The 18,899-nt window shown below is 42.6% G+C and overlaps 1 protein-coding gene across 1 annotated transcript in view; it reads left to right on the forward strand.

Moving 5' to 3' along the window:
* Positions 1 to 5,449: 5,449 nt before the first annotated feature.
* Positions 5,450 to 18,899, forward strand: part of NIM1K (NIM1 serine/threonine protein kinase) — a 59,809-nt gene continuing 46,359 nt past the window's right edge. The window contains exon 1 of the mRNA XM_014781614.2: positions 5,450 to 5,574. The gene's annotated coding sequence lies outside the window, so the exon portion shown is untranslated. The remainder of the gene's footprint in view (positions 5,575 to 18,899) is intronic.

Here is an 18,899-nt window from a genome sequence, read left to right on the forward strand (position 1 = left end):
TTCTTAGTAACTAACTGCTTTAGAATGCTTCTGAAATGAAAATGCCAGACATGAAATGTTAGAGAACAATAAGAAATTAAAACCCAGAAAATCAGGGGCTGGCCCCGTGGCATAGTAGTTAAGGTTCCTTGTGCTCTGCTTTGGTGGCCTGGGTTCAGGGGTTCAGATCCTGGGCCCAGACCTGCTCCACTTGTCAGCCATGCTGTGGCAGTGACCCACATACAAAATAGAGGAGGATTGGCACAGATGTTAGCTCAGGGCTAATCTTTCTCAAGCAAAAAAAGAGGAAGACTGGCAGCGGATGTTAGCTCAGGACGAATTCGTCCTTAGCAAAAAAGAAAAAAAAAGAAGAAAAAATCAGAATAATTGACTAGGAATACTTTTGCTTCCTCTGGGTAACTCAAGTATACTTTAGACACACAATGTTAGCTAATATCTGCTGAGAAGCAAATGTCAGTGTATGAATTCCCTTAAGAGAATAGCTGATCATTACCTGTGGTTTGGAGGCCTGGTAACCACCTATGTGTCCTGTGAAATAATAGTTATCTAGGAAGTACTATGGAGGGAATAACAGGGGTTCAGAACCCTAGTCCAATGGAAATGGTGCTCATTAAATACTAAAACAAAGGTAACGATTCAAATTTGATTTATATGACTTTTCATAAGAGATGATTTTGCTAAAGTATCAATGGGCCCAGAGCCTTGAACTGCACAGTATCCAATTGTAAATAATACCCAAGTGCCAATTATAAGAAAATAACATATTAATTGCTATACTTGGCTACATATTCAAGAAAAATTTGGAGTATAGTTGCTACTATAGTAAGAATCGCAGGAACTCAAATTTTATAATGAAAATTATTTTTATAATGAAAATTTCTCAAGATCACAACTTTTTTTTCTCTTTTGTATTTTACCTTTGGGGAGAAAATTCAATACTGAACATTAATAACTAAATGATCAGACAGGAGGGGCCGACCCCGTGGCGTAGCAGTTAAGTGCATGCGGCTTCTGCTGCTGGCAGGCCGGGTTCGGATCCCGGGCGCGCACCGAGGCACCGCTTGTGAGGCCATGCTGTGGCGGTGTCCCATAAAAAGTGGAGGAAGATGGGCACGAATGTTAGCCCAGGGCCAGTCTTCCTCAGCAAAAAGAGGAGGATTGGCATGGATGTTAGCTCAGGGCTGATCTTCCTCAAAAAAACAAAAAAAAAAAAAATGATGAGACAGGAAAATCTATAGTGAATTAAATAAGGTACCCAGAATATCAATAGAACTTAAGCTGACTGGCAGAAGGAGAGGTGGTGGCTCCTCACTTAACCACTGAAATTTGCAGCCACCTTCCTTTTTCATTTGTTGTTAAATTACACCTGCTCAAGTAAAAGATACACACATTTTAGAAAAATAAGTGAAAAACCACTCCAAGACCCATTAATCAGAAGTAACTATTGTTAACCTTACATGAATATCTATCTCTACACACACACCCACAGACATGCACGAGAGGGAACTTTTAAAAACAGAATTGCCATGCTAGTTTTAATTCTTTTAGTTTAATTTTGTTTCAATTTAACAGAAATAAGAAGGAAAGTAGAATAAACTGGTAAACCTCATATAAATGTTTCTTTACTACAAGAAATATTAGTTCTTAAAAGGTTCCTATAAAGTGAAGGAAAAAAGGATTTTAATAAATGCTAATTGTTTTAAGTGATTCAATTTGATTTATTAATTATATTAGCATTGTCAAGGTTTATAAAGTTAATGTGCAGGTTAAATAGCTAATTAATTACAGCACAAGGGAGAATTAGTGAAATAGAAGATAGATCTGAAGACACTACCCAGAATGTAAACAGAAGGTAAAAATCAGGAAAACATGAGAAAAGACCTGAGATAGAATGAGAAGGTCTGACATGCGTAATGTCCAATTGGAATTTCTGAAGGAAAGATAAAACATGGGATATGGAGTCATATTCAAAGAGAGATTATCTGAGAATTTTTGTGGATTGTTGAAAGACATGAATTCTTAGATTCAGGTAGCACACAAATCCTAAAGAGAATAAAAAAAATAAATTTTCCTGGAACAGGATATGCCTTTTTGCATTGCAGATTCAACTCGACAGCAATATGCAGTCCTAGGAAACTTTTGTTCTGCATCCTCTCCCAAGATTTGTCAAATATCCCTACCAGAGGGAAGGAGAAAGGAGAATGGAAGGAGGAAAACTCCATGGGTAGCCCATGTTCACATTGAATAGGGAAGCAGTGTACCAGGTAACTTGACCAGAAAATGAGAGTAGAATGTCCCTATATGCCCTAGAACAGCACCAAATGTGGAAGGACACCTCAGAACTTACATTAATAATAATAGCTACCACTTATTCAACACTTATTAGAGGAGGTTCTGGTCGCCTTTGGGCTACAACTACTTAGAGATTGTGATGAAAGGAGTATACTTTAACACATTTTCAGTGGGGTATCCTGCCAACCACCCCAAGCCCATGGACTCCAGATTAAGAAATCCTAGTTTACTATTTGCCAGAAACTTTATCTGATTAATTCTCACAACTCCCAGATTACAGATGAGGAAACTGAAGCTAGAAGATGCTGGAAGCCAAAGAGTGTCATACAGCTAGTATGTAGCAGAGCTAGGAGTCCAAGTGTAACTTTATGACTCAAAAGTCTAAACTTGTAGCCACTGTCAATGTTGCTCAAAGTGTAAAACAAGTACCTCCCACATTAGGATCATCTGCATTTGTTTCTAAGAATGTATTTGACTTCTTTCCTGCCAACACAAGGGAACAGGATTGAGAGAACTAAATTGTGATGAGCTCCCCAATAACCATGATACTACCTACACTGTCTTTATAGATCTCACAGTTTCATCAATTCTTTTGATGAAAAATAATAATCTTTTTCTGACATTAAAATACTTTTCTGACACACTCATTGTAGAAAATGCAAAAAATACTGGCACTTATTAAGATCATTTAAATCACCTGTGATTCCACCATGTAATGAAAAACATTTCTAATGTTTGGTGTATTTCCTTCTAATCATACATATCACAAATTGGTATCATTTTGTAACTTTTGCTTTCACGTAATATGTTGAAACAATTTCCCCATACTATTCAAAATAAGAATTTTTAACCTCTCTATACTGTTACTTTGTAATCAACCTATTATTGAATGACCCTTTCTAGGAGAAAAACAACTCTTTTTTCAAGTGAAGAGAATTGAATGGAAAGTCAGACCTGTATGGGCGGGGGGGGGGGGGGGGCGAGGGGGGGGGAGTGAATCCCAGGACTCCCTCCCAAGGGAAGCGAAGGCATGAAGGAAGGGTTCTGATTTGAAAGGGAGCAGGACCTAGCAGCATGGCTGCGAGAGAAACGGGAGTGCAGGGGGGCTACTGGAATGGGATCTGGCCAGTGGACTTGAGGAGAAGTGGTTTCTGAGGCTGAGTTTTAAGTTTTCCTTTTCTGTGATAGCCTCAAGTCCAGTAACATTTTAAGCCTCTAGAATCTGGCATCAGCTTTGCTCTCTGGTGATCTGTGGGGGCAGGATGGGAGGGTCTATGAGAGAGTCTATGTCAGGTTGGGAGTTTGAAGCTCTTGGTTTCTAGACAGTTTCCTCATGAAATCCTATCCTGTGTATTGTCATGTTGTAGGATTCAAGGAGTATTTTGTATATATATTCATTGTGTGTGCGTGAGGAAGATCAGCCCTGAGCTAACACCCGTGCTAATCCTCTTTTTGCTGAGGAAGACCAGCTCTGAGCTAACATCTATGGCCCACCCTCCTCCTTTTTTTCCCTTTTTCTCCCCAAAGCCCCAGTAGATAGTTGTATGTCATAGTTGTACTATATATTTTTTAAATATGCAATGTTTTATCCTGTATTTTATTGCCTTAGAGAGAAGACAAACTGATGGCATGTACTATTTTAAAGATTATTTTTTTAAAAAAATCCACTTGTCTTTCGAGGAGAGGATCTCTAAAGACAAACCTTTCTCACAGAGAACCTTTATCCTACACAAGTAGACAACCACTCTCATCAACAAAGGAAGCAAAGGAAGGTTCTTTTGTTTTTCTTGCCAGTCCAATGGTCAGTCCGTGGAGCTGTCCAAGGTTTTATTTCTTGACCTTCCTGTTCCTGGCCTCTTTAATCATCATACAAATAGGCAGCAGAGGGTGGTAAGAAAGAGCACCAACTCTGGAGTCAGGCTGCCTGGGTTTAAATCCCAGCACCAGCACTGGACAGTGTGACCTTGAGCTAGTGAAATAACCTTTCTGAGCCTCAGTTTCCTCATCTGTGAAAACGGGGATGGTAATAAGAGTATCTAACTTATAAGGTTATTGTGCGGATTTAATCAGTTACTCTTTGTGAAAGCACTTGTAACAGTGTCCGGCAAATAGCGAAAAAAAAAAAAAGGAATCTTTGGGTTCCCTAATTTCTACCATAAAAGGATTTTAAACTTGGGTTATTTTCCTCCTCAGCACTTTTGCTTTTGTAAATATTGCCCTGGCAATGGTGAATCCGGAAGCATGAGGAGATGGAAAGAGTGCTCACAGGGCTGTGACTTAGGGCGCCTGGTCTTGGCTCTGCCATTAACCAGCCCTGTGACTTTTGCTAAATTAATTGACTTCTCTGACCTCAGTTTCTTCCTCTGTAAAATGAAGGACTTGAACTTCAATCAATAACCTCTATGCTTTAGTATTCTGTGAACCGCATTCCTGGCTCTACACTCAATTCAGTGACTTGGCTTCCTTGTTTGTAAACTGGAAAATATTTGGCACCTATCTTCAGCGGGAGGGTCATAGATGGCGAGTAAGCAGGAGATTAGGGGGGATCCGCTGTTTCAGGGGCACCAAAGGAAGCGGGCCAAATGTACACGAGGAATCCGGGCAGAGGGTGGCATTAGCACTTCTTTCCGCAGAGCCTAAACCCAGCCAGACTCAACCGAAGGAGCTGTCACGGTGGTTTGCCGGAATCCCCTGTTTTGTTGGGAGGATTACTGGGTCGCAGTCTCCCAAGGACACGGAAACCTTTGACCAAGAGGCTGGAGCGGCTCGGTACTAGGGGTGAATTGATGCGAGCTGTGACAACCCTCTTTCGGCCGTGTCGCCACTTCCCACCCGTGCTCTAGGAGGGGTCCTCTCTGCGGCAGGGCCAAACCCCCCTCCTCGAGTGTCTGCGATGGGTGTCCCCGCGCCGCGCGTCCCTCTTCCTACTGCCCCTCCCTCCTGGCTGCCATAGAAACCGGCCTACCAGGTCCAGGCCCGAGTCCCGGTGCCCGACCGGCCCCCGGTTCCCCCTCCCCCGGGCCTGCCCCCCGCTCCGGATTGGTCCCTCGGGAAACGCTGCGGGGCGCCTCGGTCCCCGCGGCGGAGCCCGGGCAGGGGCTGGCGGGCGGGGTTTGCCGGGGCAGCTGTCGGTCAGGTCGGCCGCCCTGACAGCTCCGCGAGCCTCCCGCGCGGCCGCGGTGCCCGGGCACCCACATCCCGCCGGCGCCCCCTCCAGCGCCGACCACCCGAGCGCCCCGCGGGGCGCCTGCAGCCGAGCTCCGAGCCGGGCTCGCGACCAAGGTAAGCGAGGGCCGCGGGGCTCGCAGCCAGCACCCCCACCCCGCCCGCCCTGTCCTCCGCCAGGCTGCAGACCTGGTGGCTGAGGAGAAACGCCTTTCCTCCCCGCGACACGAGGGGGAAAGGGAGACACAACTCTCCGGCGGTGAACTGGGCTCAGGAGGTTAGGCACTCGTTGGGGACGGCCCCCTCCCAGGCCCATCCGCGCGCGGGAGGAGGGGGCGTTGGAGCCGGAGCGAGGGTGTGCGCCAGGCCAGCGGCGTGTGCGCCGCCCGCGCGTATGTGCGCGCGTGTGTCCCGGAGCCCGGGTCTGGTGCGGGCACCCGTGTCCGGATGCGCGCCCACACGCGAGCCGAGGGGGCCGCTTAGCGCCTCGCCCGGCGCGCACCGGGTGCGCGGGAGCAGAGCCCCGAGTCCGGATAGTTTGTAACAAGGGCGAGGACCCGCGTGACCCGGCCTGGCAGTGGAGGGAACTGACAGCGAACGGCTTTAGTCCAGGGGATGAAATCTCCCACCACACCCCATACCACGACATTCCCCAAAGAAAGGTGCTTCTTTTGAAAGACTGTACAAGGAAGGAAGAACCTCGTCTCCTCTTCTCGAATGTCCCTTCAGGAATATTAGGAGCTCCAGGACTCGGCGACACGACCAGGAAAGGATTGCAACAGCGTCTTTAAAATGCCGTTTCTGACCAGCTTTTGGATGCCTGACACAATATCTGGGCAGATGGAGAAGTCAAGGCAACAGATAAAAAGTGCTCTTAGCCCGAATAAGGGCAGCGAGGATTCAGCCATCTGCACTTCTTTTTTCCCTTCTCTCCCTCCCTCCTCCTCCCGCCCTTCCTGCCTCTCCCCTACCTACCCCCACCCCGTCCCGTTTTCGTCCTCCAGAGTTTAGTAGACAAGAAGGCTCTCTGTTAGACCCACCCTCCCCCACCCATTCCTCATCCTGGTTCAAAATGAGAGCGAATGAACCACATTCTAAGCTCTTACCGGTGCAATTCAGACCAGTTTGGAAATTAAACAAATAGCGTTTGCACTCGAGGCCGCGGGAATCCAAAAGGGAAACAAACAAAACCAGCCCGAAAAATCTATTCCAAGTTAAGATTTCAAAGAGGAATCTAAAACGAGTATTTGTTTATGGCAGTATGGTGTTTTTTTTAATGTTTGAAAAATATGTATCACTCAAGCTTGCATCATCAGTATTCAATGTGATTCGCAGAAGCGCTTCAAAAGATGGTTTCTGTTTAGTGTTGCAAAAGCACTTCTAATTTGGGTTGCCATGGTAACTGAAGAAGTCGCCCAGCACTGTTGAGACGCTGCCTGGCTGGAACCAGGAACAGTTCTTGAGGAGATCTCTTCATGTCCCCTCATGTCACTATGGTAATAATAATAGAGCTTGTAAGATACTTGTTTCTTTTCCTTAAAGTACTAAAAGCTCAAGGCATGTTGGTTTTTAAAAAATTTTACCTTCTCAGAGTTTGTAATTTTGTGAAACAGATCTTCCCTCTCAGACAAACTGAGAGTAAACACTGCCCTCCAGCCAATCAGTCCTGCTGGCCCAGCTCTCTTCCCACAGCTCACTGCACTAGAGGAAGAGGAGGGAGGAGCCTGTTTGATGTTAAAGGAATCCTGGCCTGCGACCAGATCTCACTCCCCTTTTAGCGTTGAAATTTGGAATCCTAATTAGCTTTCTAACTAGGAAATGGAGGAATGTGTGGGTGGGGCTCCCAGAAAGAAGCTAATGGAGAAAAAGCTAAGTCCGTCTCTCCGTGGACTAGTGTTTTGTGTGCTGTTGAATTTGCCTAGGGAAGCCCTCGTGGGTTTATTTTTGGCTTGACCGCTGTTAAGTGGTAAGCCTGGAAAAACCTTCAGAGAGGCCTCCTGTGTCAGGAAAAAATGTGGCTTGGATATTTAGTTTGAGGTGTGTGCTTTTTTCTAATAACTAAACTGCATTTAAAATAAAGGCAGGTTTGTATGAAATCTAAATTTCCCAGTAACGACTACAGATATGTCATAGAGCCCTCTATGCTCTTGGTTTTGCCTTAGGTTTTCAGTTAAGATGGATTAATTTTGGGGGAGCAGTGGTACCATTCAAATACTTTCATTAGCAAATGTTGGTGTCTTTAAAGAACCATTCTTTACTATCCACAGTTCCTGAGCAATGAATCCTATAAATCAGTTTTACACACTGATAGCATATGATTGGAAAATTTGCAAGTCCCTAGACTTAACAGTTTTAAAAGCAGAAAAGATTTTTGTCTTTTTTTTTTCTAACTTTATTTATTTTTCCCCCCAAAGCCCCAGTAGATAGTTGTATGTCATAGTTGCACAGCCTTCTAGTTGCTGTATGTGGGTCTCGGCCCCAGCATGGCCGGAGAAGCGGTGCCTGCCTGGACCCAACCGGCCGCCAGCCGCAGAGCATGCGCACTCAACCGCTAAGCCATGGGGCCGGCCCAAGATTTTTGTCTTAGTAGGTAAATGTTTTTAGCCAAATATACCGTTTCATTTTGAGAAAATTAAAAATTAAGTGTGAAATCCAATTTCATTCTTTGAACCTCATTACAGTATTTCTCTAGGGACTAAAGAACCTTAATTCACCGGGTGATTTTCTTTCAGTCATTCAAAGAACAAACTGTTTATAAAATTAGTTTCACAATAGACCACAATTTTAATTCGGCAGATCACAGTTCTGAAATTACTTTCAAGAACGTCAAAGATAGCTCAATGATTATTATACAGCATCCTGAGGAATATTAACCCGTTTTACAGAAGGGCAAGTTGTGTTAAAAAAAACTGAAGTCGTTTCAGCTGATCACTTGGAAAGTTAAGAGACAAAAATACACGCGTATCAGCCATGACTTGGAGAAATCGAGGTAAGAGAGAGACAGGGTGGGGACTGCAGGAAGAATTTAAGATTAGAGAGAAAAGTAAAACTGTAGGGAAAAAGAGTCTTAAGTGAGGAGAAAACTCACAGATTAAGGGAAAAGGTGTAAAAGAGAAAAAGTCGAGTGTGAAGAGAGTCTCACAGAAAAAAAAGTTGGAGAACAGGAAGCTAAAAAGAACTCTACTCTTCATCTTCCATGGAGAACAGAGAACTTGATGCTTTTCCAGAAAGCCCCAGGTATCCCATTTAGCAAAAGCCTCTGACTTAGAGAAACTCTGGGGGGCCTGAGTGGCAGATGGAAATGCCCCTGGAGTACTGCTATTGCAGTGGTGAGGGCTGGGGCAGCTCTCCCATCTCCATGTCTGCCAGACTAGCTGCTCACTACACCTTCTTCTTCCCAATCCTTCAGCCACTAAGAAAGCGTTGGACATCTCCATTTCTTGGGATCATTTAGTTGGGATAATTTGTAGATACACTTGATTGTGTAATTGCAATTTAAAGTAAAAAAAAATTGCTTAAGTTGTTATCAAAATAATGCATTCATCTAATTTTACGAATTAGAGCATATTAAAAGATTCTAACAGAAACAACAGTCCCCCTTCTAGGATACAAACACTCTTGGGCTGGCCCCGTGGCTTAGAGGTTAAGTGCACACGCTCCGCCGCTGCTGGCAGCCCTGGTTTGGATCCTGGGCGCGCACTGACCCACCGCTTCTCCGGCCATGCTGAGGCCGCGTCCCACATACAGCAACTAGAAGGATGTGCAGCTATGACATACAACTATCTACTGGGGGTTTTGGGGAGAAAAAAAGGAGGAGGATTGGCAATAGATGTTAGCTCACGGCTTGTCTTCCTCAGCAAAAAGAGGAGGATTGGCATGGATGTTAGCTCAGGGCTGATCTTCCTCACAAAACAAAACAAAACAAAACAAACACTCTCTGCTCTTAGCTGTTTGCTCACGTTCCTCACTATGTCCAAATAATTTGCTTATGTGGCTGGTCCTTGGTTTATCGATTTCAGACAGAATCTATGTATTTTTTCTTATTATAGGGGAGAATATAGCTCTCTTACTACACCCCTTCCAACTTCTCTTTCTCCATTTTTGCAACATGGTTGGTGGAAGGAAATCAGCTAGAGCACCATTAGCATAACCCTTATTTGAAAATGCCAGGCATGGGAAAGCTCCTAAGAGCATCTGGCTTTGGAGAGACAGGCACAATGTTTCCTAGGACTTTAGCCAGAGCAGCCAAAGTTCAGATAGTTTCAGAAATAGTTGGCCAAAGCTTTTGGAAGAGGGAGGAATTGTCCTTGCAGATTACAGCCGTTGTTTGGGTAATTTGGATTTTATACGGGGGAATGGGAAGGAAGAGTCAGGGGCTAAAAGTCTTGTGCTGGTGAGGGGGAAAGAGTGCAAGGCATGAGAGCTTGTACACACCTCAGTGGAAAATTCTGTCCTAAGTGCCTCTCACAAGTAATATCACAATTTTATTTTATTTATTATTATTTGTGTGTGTGTGTGTGTGTGTGTGTGTCAGGAAGATGAGCCCTGAGCTAACATCCATGCCAATCCTCCTCTTTTTGCTGAGGAAGACCGGCCCTGAGCTAACATCCATTGCCAATTCTCCTCCTTTTTTTTTTTTTCCTTTTTTCTTCCCAAGGCCCCAGTAGACAGTTGTATGTCATAGCTGCACATCCTTCTAGTTGCTGTATGTGGGACGCCACCTCAGCAGGGCCAGAGAAGCGGTGTGCCGGTGCGCGCCCGGGATCCAAACCCAGGCTGCCAGTAACAGAGCACATGCACTTAACTGCTAAGCCACGGGGCCGGCCCCTGTAATATCACAATTTTAGTTAAATCAACATTGAGTTTGCATTATCATGACTGTTATCATGACTGTGTAATGACTGTTTACTGCAGAGCCGGGTTGTGAACTATGATTGTATTTCTTGTTCTGTACAATTTTTTTGGAGAAAATAATTATTTTTTCATTTGTATAATTTTTAGGAACCTACAGCTATTTCTTCCTAAATATTCTAATAGCTCTGTAAAACACCTCTCCTTGGCATTTTCCACACAGTGAAATGCATCAGACAGTAGTTAGTTCCTTCCTAGCCTCACCTCAAACCTCCAAAATGGAGCCCTCCATTCCCCAGTCTGAACCAGTTCTTTTCAGCCCTAACACACTCCAGCATTCTGAGATTTCCCCTCACTTCCCTTCTGTGCAGATTCCCTTTCTCCCTGTTCTCTTCTTTTCCTCTTTCTTGGTTTACTCCTTCATTTTATGTAGTGTCTCCTTTGGTAGCTTCTTAAGAAAGGATTAAGGGAAATAAAGTTTTGAGACATTGCGTGTCTGAAAATGTCTTTATTTTACTCTCACACTTAATTTATGGTTTGCCTAGGTATCAGATTCTATGCTGAAAATTAATTCCTGCAAACTTCTGAAGGCATTGGTTCATTGCCTTTTTTTTTTAAAGGTTTTCATTTTATTTATTTATTTATTTATTTATTTATTTATTTATTTATTTCCCCAAAGCCCCAGTAGATAGTTGTATGTCATAGCTGCACATCCTTCTAGTTGCTGTATGTGGGACGTGGCCTCAGCATGGCCACAGAAGCGGCGCGTCGTTGCGTGCCCAGGATCCGAACCCAGGCCACCAGCAGCGGAGCGTGCGCACTTAACCGCTAAGCCACCGGGCCAGCCCTGGTTCATTGCTTTTAGCTTCCAGTGTTGCTGAAAGTTCAATGCCATTCTGATTCTTGATTCTTGGCATGAAATTTATTTTTTCTCTCTGGAAACTTGTAGGATTCTCTCATTATTTTATGAAATGTCGCTAAGTGTGGATTCACTTTCTGTGCATGATGTTCATCTACCTAGTGGGCCCGAGAAACTTGTGTCCTGGGCTTCTGGGGAATTGAAGTAGGCCCACTTGGAAAATTATTCCATTTTATTGATTACTTTTCTTCATCACTTATTGATTATTGTTGATTGTGTCAATTCAGGACTTATAGCTTTGAATAACTTGATTGCTGCCCTTTGGAATCATGCATGCTGCCAGACCATTTTGCATTCCATTTCTGTTTTCTCACCACTTTTTGTCTTTTAAAAAATGATCTTTACTCTCATTCATATAGGAATCACACTCTTAGCTTTACTACTGGTTTTGATACTCTGGGCATTTACTTTATGGGATGTGTTGGTTTTAAAATGTAAATCAAAGCACAAAGACAGCAAATTTGCTATAGACTGATCAATGCTGTGATGGCCAAGTCTAAAATGATGATACATCTCTCATGACCTTTCATGCTGACTATCAGTAACCTGCAGAGTAAATATATTTCTCTAGAATAGAGACTTGTTCACCTCTCATTTTACAGTTGAGGAAACAAATCCAGAGATGTTAAGCGTGGGGTCATTTCTCCTGACTCCCTTTTCAACACTCATTCTTTCACCCTGCCACCTCTCTCTCTTTGGCTACCTTGTCTTATATTTCTTTTCTTTTCTTAAATCCTTTTTTCTTGGGGCCGGTCCCATGGCTCAGCAGTTAAGTGCGCCTGCTCCGCTACTGGCGGCCTGGGTTCGGATCCCGGGGGCGCACCGACGCACCGCTTCTCCGGCCACGCTGAGGTGGCATCCCACATACAGCAACTAGAAGGATGTGCAACTACGACATACAACTATCTACTGGGGCTTTGGGGAGAAAAAGGGAAAAAAAAAAAAAGGAGGAGGATTGGCAATAGATGTTAGCTCAGGGCCAGTTTTCCTCAGCAAAAAAAAGAGGAGGATTGGCATGGATGTTAGCTCAGGGCTGATCTTCCTCAAAAAAAAAAAAATCCTTTTTTCTTTATTATAAATAAATATAATATTTCTTTTCTTTTTTAATCCTTTTTTCTTTATAGTAAAGAAATATAATATTTCCTTATTATGAAATGTGTTATAAAACAGTACATATTCCAGTGGTAGCAAGAAGTAGTGGTTAAGTCTTAATTCTGGAAATAGCTTGCTGAGTTTGAATCCTGGCTTTGTGACTCACCTATTATGTGACCTTGGGCACGTAGTTGGACCTCTTTGTGCCTCAACGTTCTTGGGCATAATAATAGCACCTGCCTTCTAGCATTGTTGTGAGAATTAAATGAGTTGATTCACGTAAAGCTGTTAGAACAATTCCTGGCATGCAATAAATGTCATTGTTGCTAATATTATTGTCAAAAATGCAGAAATAAATGTTAAAATGAAAGAAATAATCATCTATAATTCTATCTCTGATCTCACCTAGAGAGATTACCATGGTTAACATTTCAGAGGGTTCTATTTTGGTAGTTAAAAACAAAGCCAAAAAATTGGGATATTTTACATACAGTTTTGTTTGTTGCTTCTTCCACTTGCCTTTATATTGTGAGCTTTTCTCCATGCTAGTGACTAGTCAATATTTTTCTGTATGGTGTATTTGTTTTCTGTATTGATCCTAACACAGAGCCTTAGAAATTAGGTTCTCAATAAGTACTAATTGACTGGGAAGCTACCTCTTCCTTTTGGACCCTTTGGGCTTGGGACAGGTGTAAAGAGAGGTCCTTTCATCATGAATTTGAGAAGCACCCCCCACACCTAAGATAGATCTTATCTTTCTCTGTACAATAAAAGCATTCTAGAGATGCAACTGAAAAGTATGGATTACAACTGATGAGGAAGTACTCGTGGGAAAAGCTGATGGAGGAGTATGAGGGAGGCATGGGTGAGGACCAGAATGTAAGCAGTGGAGCACGACTCAGTGGGGCCACCAAGCCTGGAGGTGCGCGTCTCCCCACCTGCAGAGACCAAATGAAATGTGGGTTTGATGTTTTGGCTTTTTCTTGGAACCTCAGAGATTAGGGGAGGCTGGGAAGCCGATGAGAAGGCTTCTGTGTGCAGACACTCCCTGAAAGCTGGCCTGCTGTGATCTCCCCAATCTCCTTCTGGGAGATCTGACGCGATTTGGCTCTTCCACAATACATGACAGTCACCAGTCTACTTCACTCATGCAGGACATGTGTGGCCAGAAACAGCCACTTAGCAATGTTTTCAGGGTTTTGGAATTTAGCCTTGAGCAGCCCCAGTGAAGATTCATGCCTCTTGAGGGCACTGCATATTACCTGGAGACAAATTTGTGTTAGTGGGTTTGTGTTCTGTCATGTTGCACGTGCAAGAGAATTATTGTCTTCCCCGGAAGCAGAGAAGCTCTTCAGAGGAGTGTGGGCTGGGTGGCTGGCCTTGGATGGAGAGATTTAGAAGATGATTTAGAAGGTGAAGAAGAATACTTCTGTCTTGCCTAAACTCAGGTTTCCTTAAGAGTCACTCTCTCTGTAGAGCACATCACATCCATGTGAGAACCACTCTGTGTGACTTGGTGACTACTGTCTGCCAAGAAAAGTAAAAAAGATTTACCAAAGCTCTAAAACAATTGAGTTGGTTAATATTGATACAAAACAGGATGCAACATTTTTAAAGGTTACTATATAGCAGTGGTAGGTAAGTAGACTCCTGGCTTAAACCTGTTTGTCTCATCGCTAGAATATTCAGTGAGAGTTGCAAATTGGTGACTTAAACCTTTTCGTTCAATGCTAGGTTATTTGGTGAAAGTTGCCCATCACAGCAGAGACAAAGATTCAAATATAGAATATTAGTTCCATTCTTGGCTAATAAAATACACTGTGATCATGTTTAATCATTAAGAGTCTTTTACAAAGCCTTTGAAACTTTGCTGAGCTGCTAGTTTAGGCAAATACCCCATTGGACACAATCAACAGCACCCGTTCTTGAGCTCCCATAGAAGACAATGAGGTACAGATTTTCCTAGCCTTTATATTGCCTCAAATTCAGTAGTACATTGAGAAAATCCAGATTTCACTTTTTGTTTCCCTAAACTGCATTTCTGTATCTTAGTACTTGCTCAATCACACGGGCAAATTCCTTCACACCTCATCTCCTTCAGGAGCTTTACCCTGAATGTTCATGATACCTGAGGTATTTTCTGGTGCCCACCCTCCTGTGCACTCCTCTAGCCTAGTGCTTTGTACGTTATATTTAAATTATCTGTTTATGTGTCTACTTTGCTCCACTTACTGATGATTTAGTCATATCTGCATGGCTCTTGGGGAGCACCTCCGACCATTGGCATAAAATAGGCAGGCTCTTAAAAATAATTTTTGCTGAAGTGGACATTCCATCTTGATATTGGAGAAGTATTTCATAGTGGAGTGAGAGGGTAGCAACCTCACATTGCTTAGTGTGGGAGTGAGGGCAAGAAAGTAGTAGGGAAGAATGATCTCTCTCTCTCTTTTTTTTTTTTTTTGGTGAGGAAGATTAGCACTGAGCTAACATCTGTTGCCAGTCCTCCTCTTTTTTCTGAGGAAGGTTGGCCCTGGGCTAACATCCGTGACCATCTTCCTCTACTTTATATGTGGGACGCCGCCACAGCATGGCTTGATAAGCAGTGCATAGGGCTGCGCCCAGGATCCGAACCTGCGAACCTCGGGCTGCCGAAGCAGAGCTCGCAAACTTAACCACTATGCCACCAGGCAAGCCCCAAGAATGATCTCTTTTCATCCTCCTCCTTTCTAGCAACATCAGTTCAGTGGGCATTGCCTGTGACGTGCACAGCTCCTGCTCGTGAGACCAGGTAAAGGAGCAGCATCTGCTGTGTGAAGCATACGCTCTGAGATCTGACAGGCCTGGGCTGGAGATCAAACTGATATTTATTACCTGTACAACTTTTGACAAGTCACCGAGTCCTTCTGAAGTTTAATTGCTTCCTCTGAAAAATGAGGATAATTGTAGGCACCTTTCAGGGCTGTTGTCAGGATTAAAGAAAATATGTATAAACTAATTGGAAGAAAACAATGATGGCTATTATAAGTTAGAATACTTTTGGCTGCAAGTAATAAAAGAACTTTTCTACTTAGCTAAAAGAAGTTTATTTTCTTGCAGAAGAAGAGATCTAGACTGGTATATTCATCAGTTCAGGCTGCCAGCACAAAATACCATAGACTGAGAGGCTTAAACCACAGAAATTACTTTTCTCACAGTTCTGGAGGCTGGCAGTCTGAGATCGGGTTGCCAGCATGGTCTGATTCTGATGAGAGCTCTCTTCCTGGCATATAGATAGCCACCTTCTTACTGTTCTCACGTGGCAGGGAGAGAGAGAGAGCGCACGCTCTGATCTATTCCATAAAGACACTAATCCCATCATGAGTTCCCCACCCTCATGACCTCTCCTAAACCTAAACCCCATCTCCAAATACCATCACATTGGGGGTTAGAGCTTCAACATATGAGGAGGGGGACACAATTCATATATAGCAATAGGTAATTGATAGCTTTGTTTTAGCTGCCATCAGAGACCTAGTTTATTCCTCTTTCTGCTCTGCCTTCCTTCCTTTTGCTCTCATATTTATCACTTCATGGTCTTCAGCTGGCTACTACAATCCCAGACAAGGTTCACATAGGAAAAAAAAGAGAAAGAAGCCGTGCTACTTGCAACTATCCCAATTTATCAGGAAGCACAAGTTATCAGAAACTCCTCACAAAGGTCTCATTGGTCAGAACTGTGTCTCCTGGCCGACCCTAGCTGTGAGGGGGAAAGAGAAATTGGGCTCTCCAGCCTCTATAGCAGAAGAAGGCAAGGAAGGGAGAGGAGAGTAAAGATGTTGAGTGAGCCAGCCTACAATGTCTGCCACACTGTCACTTATTGATAGGGTGACCATATGTCCCAGCTTGTCAAGGACAGCCCTGGTTTACACCTGTTGTCGCAGTGTGATTATTAATAGCACTCCCCTCTACTCTCAAAAGTGTCCTGGTTTGAATGACAAATTCTATGTTCACCTTACTTATTGAGCACTTGCTATTTATTGCAGGCTCTCATTAAATAATAGTTATTATGAAGGAAGATAGAATGCAATCATAAGATAAATAGCAAGCCAAGATCACATGTGGTGAATGCCTGTGTGGTAAAGGCAGCAGATTTGCTGGGTTTACAGGAGAGAGAAATGAGTATTGACTAATGAATTGACTAATAAGTTGGGTGAGCTGGTTTGGATGGAGATGAAGTATAGGGCGTAGATGTAACACCAAGGCATGAAAAATAAATGGATTGGGCACAGTTTGAAAGATGGAAAAGTACACAGTTTATAGGCCAGGGATTTTTCTTTGAAAAGATTAACAAACAAGTTTTAATGCTGCTTTTGTTTGAGTGATAAACACTTGTAATATGGGGTACAATGCTAAGATATGTTTTGACCTAAGAGCATTTTAAGGACTCATGGCACAAAATAAAAAGCCATTTATATTTATTAAGCCAAATATACGTTTTTGCCATCACAAAACTTATCGCAAAAATTTTGCATGTGAGAAGAAAAATGATTTTCTAAATTATTCTTTTGTGGAGCAGGTAGCAGAGCATGACCTTGAGCTCTTTAGTAATAAAGTCCTCCTTGATCAAAAGAAAATATTTGCATCTTCCAAATTTTCTTTTGTGTTGATCTCAAATGAAAATATTTACTTAACTGTTGATTTTTTTCCCTTAGCTTGGTTTTTAAATCCCAACAATTTGTTTTAAATATTCTTTCATTCTATTGGGCTGGTTGGTGGGCTGACATAGTAGAAAGAGACAAAGTAAAGAAATTTGGATCTAGTCTCGTCCCTGCCACTAACTAGCAAGTCTCTTTACCACTCTGGATCTGTTTTTCAAATACAAAATGAGAGATTAAATAACTCTGCAGTACAAAGTGGAGCTTTGTACTCCTAAAAATTAATGAGTGAGCTTGAGTTTTAAGGGAAACCATGAAACAGCCAAGCTGTGTGCAGCCTCAGATTGGTTTGGCTTAGGGATGTGTTCAAAGGGAAGACTGCAGAGGAAAACTGAGATGAAACCATGAATCAACTGAATGCCCAGCTAAGCAACTTGCCATTCGTTTTTGGCAGAGGGAAGGCTTTTCCTAAACAGTATGGAAGATCAGTGTGAAAAAATGGTGTGCTGGATAGGTTGGAGGGAAAAAGACTCACAAGGAAGGAAAAGACTTGCTCTATTCCAAGTTCTGTGCTGTTTTACAGTATTCAATGACCTAATGGCATATCTGGTCCAAAGAGCCAAGTGACAACGAGGCTTAGCTCACCTGTTGCTGGGTTTGTGTCCTGAGATGTTCTACCAGCACTTCACAAGTCTAATCATTTGACACCATCTAATGTTGGTGGTTCTTCAACTCCACCCCACCCAGTCCCGTTTTCACTGTTACCTCCTTTCTAAAGGACATCTCCTATGTTTTGCAGCTTTATTTTCCTATCACTTTACTTTTTGAAATGAAAGACTTAGAATCTAGATCATGTGCATGTTCAGTCATCCCGACCAGTTTTTGTTTAGATTTTTCCTTGGTAAATAATGTTATCAAGTAGCTGAAGATATTAGCATTTCAATGTCATACTGCCACTTTAAGGAGTAACCATGCCATGGATTTTGATATTTAAGTTGCCTATTGAAATGGAGATACTGACTGATGTCTTCAAGGTGTTAAAAGAGCCTATTCCTGACCCATTCCGAGACCCCATCCCTGACCACCCTTAATGTGGTTTGGAATTATTTTGGAATTTTTTCTTTCCTGCAAGTTCTCATCTATACCTTCTCTGCTAGCTTATCTTCCTCATTCCTAAAAACTCATTTATTTTCATGAAATCTTCCTCAGGTAAGATTTTGATTTCCTCAACTTTTCGCTTGTCAGAAGATAGAATCTTCTGCTGAGCACTTCTTGCTTTAGCTAATTGATAGAAATGTTGAAAAAAATTCCTCCCAGTTTCACGCCCAGGACAACTCATTGTCTTGCTTAAAGTTGCTTAAACCTGTACACTTCTGTGGCTGTTCTGAATGACTCGTATGTAAGTTTTGCTCATACCTCTTTTAGAAGTTATGAAGATGTTTGCAAGTCTGAAATTTAGAGATGAGAGTAGATGTACCAATCCACAGATTTTTCGTACGTGTGTGTTATGGAATACAAGACTAAATATACCATTTTAAGCATACCCACACACAAAAACAAAAAACAGTTGAGATTTCAAATGAAATTCACTAAGTTTATAGATTCATTTGGGGAAGAGTTTACATCTTTATGATAGTGAGTAGTCCGTTATTAGACATGCTTTGTTTTTCCATTTAGTAGATCTTCTTTTATGTTCCCCAATAAGCTTTCATAATTTTCATCATTTATGTCTCTCTCAACTCCTTTGTTAGATTTATTCTAAGATATCTCATGAATTTTGTTACTACTCTTGTGAATGGAATATGTTTTATTGTTACATTTCCTTATCATTACTGGATTATTGGTGAATACGAATGTTACTGAATTTGCACTAATCTTCTCTCCAGCAACACTGTTAAACTTACTTATTAGTTCTAATAGTTTATGAGTAGAGTCTCTAGGATTTT

Source organism: Ceratotherium simum, chromosome 18 (genome assembly GCF_057802395.1).
Source record: "Ceratotherium simum simum isolate JZ-2026a chromosome 18, ASM5780239v1, whole genome shotgun sequence".
In the NCBI taxonomy this organism is placed as follows: domain Eukaryota; kingdom Metazoa; phylum Chordata; class Mammalia; order Perissodactyla; family Rhinocerotidae; genus Ceratotherium; species Ceratotherium simum.